Raw genomic sequence first — 2,930 nt, 5'->3', positions numbered from 1 at the left:
TGGTGCAAGGTCTTGAGTTCGGTCTCCGGTAAGAGAAAAAGGAAAAGGAAACTAAAGGTAAAATGAAGGCTGACAAAGGACTAATAGCAAAATTAATTTATGGGTAGAATAAATATTGTCAAATGCCTTTTCATAGAGCTTTTAGCAATTCGTTCTCCCATCAAATAAAAGACAAAGTAAGTCATTTATCAATATATTTCTCAATTTTTCCAAGCTAAAAGAAAAAAAGACCTTTTTATTTAATAATAATTTACACATTTATTCTGTGTAAAGCTGCATTTCTTTATTTAAAACCTTTTATTTCTTCAAAGTCTAATGATGTAATTCACTCATTTGAATTGTGCTTAAATAGCTGTTAAATTGGCATACAAGAGCTTTGTTAAAGTTTTGTTGTTAGAACTTCTAATCATATTTTCCAAGTATTGTCTCCTGCTTTTTTTTAAGAAAATACAAAATGGTAAGAGAAAAAACAAAACATGAGAAACAATATAGAATTGCACCAAAGAAAATAATAGGAATTCAACAAAGGTTGTTGTATTATTTATAATATTATCTTCAGATCAGTTATCTCCTACTTTGACATTTGTCTTCTAAATTTGGTTGTAATATTTAATATAATATTTTGCTTTTATGGAATTTTTACATAGTTTTCCAGTATAATGTGACTGCTCAATTTTTACTGCTCTCCTCATCTTAAACAATATTCCAGTACTTTAAAAAAATTTATTACATCATTTTATGATTTAAATGATTTTTGGTATTAAGGCTAGAAGAGAAACTTATTTTTAATAACTGTTCAGTTTATCACTTATTTTTCACATACATGAAAATTTACACCAAATGCTTATGAATATTAATGCTTATTTTATTATATGCTACTAAATTACATCAGTGTCATTTTTTAATTAGAGCAGCTTTACACTATGCTACAGTATCAGAAAAAATGAATGCTCCTCATTATTAACTTTTTGTCTTAATTTATATATATATATATATATATCCCCTTTGAATTAATTTATTTATGAATGTGTAAAAAATGTTATTACTGTAGGTGGCAATAACAGGTTTTAAAAAGCTGATCTTGTCATTAAAGACATAGACTTTTTCATCTTTAGGTTATCTTTCTTTCTCACTGTAGCAATAATTTTTATAACTATATTAATATAGATACTGTAGTGTTGCAAACCTCTATAGATTAATTTCTTGAACTTTCTCAGTAGTTATAACAAATTTTCATTGGAAATATTTTCAAAGAATATAATCATGTCTTATCCAAAAAATAATTGAGTATTGTCTTTACATTTAGAAACACAATATACATGTAACAGAAAAATGGGATTATTTAAATTCATTACTAGCTTACCTTAAAAGCTGATAAAAGAAGAAAGCCTTTGTGTTTACAAGTGCAAAGTCTCAAATGTCCTATCTACTTTAAGAAGACTTTTTCTTGCATAAAAAACAGAGAATGCGCTTTTCACATAAAATGTATACAATTACTCCTCAGGATTTACCCTGAAACACTATATGCAGTTTGTAGATCTTTTGTGAGGGTCAGCCATGTAGATGAGTCACAGCCATTGCTTGACCAATTTGCTCTCTGTGAAAGCCTGAGAGAATGTTTTCTTTTCACGTTACTCTCCTTAGACAAACTCTATATCATCAATCACTTTCCTCTGTGCCCCATAATCTCTTTGATCAGAATATTTGGGACACAACTGAGTTACAGAATGCTACAGTACAGGTTCTCCTAGGTCCTGAGTCCTCACTGACCTTGACAGATACAAAAGTTAACATTTTTTGTTATATAGGTCTTATTTTGTTTCAGTCTTAACCATTCAGCAGAAAAGTGTAAAAACAAGATATAAAAAGTAAAGCCATATTAATATTCTGAGCTGTAAAAGGCTCAAGTCAACAACTCCTTACATTGCCAGTACTCATCTCTGACAAAAGTAAACAAAAAAGGGGGATATAAATGAAGGACCATTTTGTAGTGAAAAAATATATACAAATGTATACACAAAATAGCATAGACATATAGCTACTTTCTTTTAGTTAAATGAGAAGAAAGTTTTGAAGTAATGGTGTTTAGACAAGATATGTCTGCATCATGCACTATGAATAACTACTATGAGGACAACAATATACAATGTATTAATTACTGTAACTGTCCTACTAACCTCTTTTGAAACTGTCTCATTGCTACTTCTTTCTCAATAAAATTATATATACAACTACTGTTTGGAAAAATTATTTACTTCATGTTCATAAAACATTTATTTCAGACTACTTCTATAGACTTGGAAGAAGTTCATCACTCTGAGACTAGAGAATTATCTTGCAGATTTCCTTTATGAAGAAGCATGAAATAGAAAGCATTATGATGTTCAAGACATAATTGATAGTGGAATTGATAGTGGACTTGACCATTTCAGATGACAGAGAGATTGGCCTAAGGTGAAGGCCACTGTGTCTTAGGGTTTGTTCACACCTGGGCTTTATGTTAATGTACATCTGAGGATGTTGGGGGTCAATGGGAATGATCAAGGCAGAAAAACTCACAAAACTTTTGTTTCACACTCTTATTCAAGCTCCAGACATGTAACTACTGCTCCACAAAAGAACACAGATCAGGCCAGCCAGATAACTCAGCAGACTAAAGCGCCTGCTTAGGCAGACACAGGGACTAGTCCCTGGCGTGTCATGCCAGTGCTGCCCATGGTGCCCACTGAGAGGGCAAATGAGACTGGGCGTGGTGGCAGATGCCTATAATCCCAGTTCTTGGGAGATTGAAAACAGGGGGATCACTATGACTGCGATCTGTGTACTGAGACCTGTAGACCCCATACTAAATACATGAAAGAAGAACACAGATCAACCAATGATGATTAGCAATTTCTATTCATATATGTGTATATATATGTATATATATA

This window comes from Octodon degus, unplaced genomic scaffold (genome assembly GCF_000260255.1).
Source record: "Octodon degus isolate 3935 unplaced genomic scaffold, OctDeg1.0 scaffold00196, whole genome shotgun sequence".
Lineage (NCBI taxonomy): Eukaryota > Metazoa > Chordata > Mammalia > Rodentia > Octodontidae > Octodon > Octodon degus.
Note: the sequence above shows the minus strand (reverse complement) of the source record.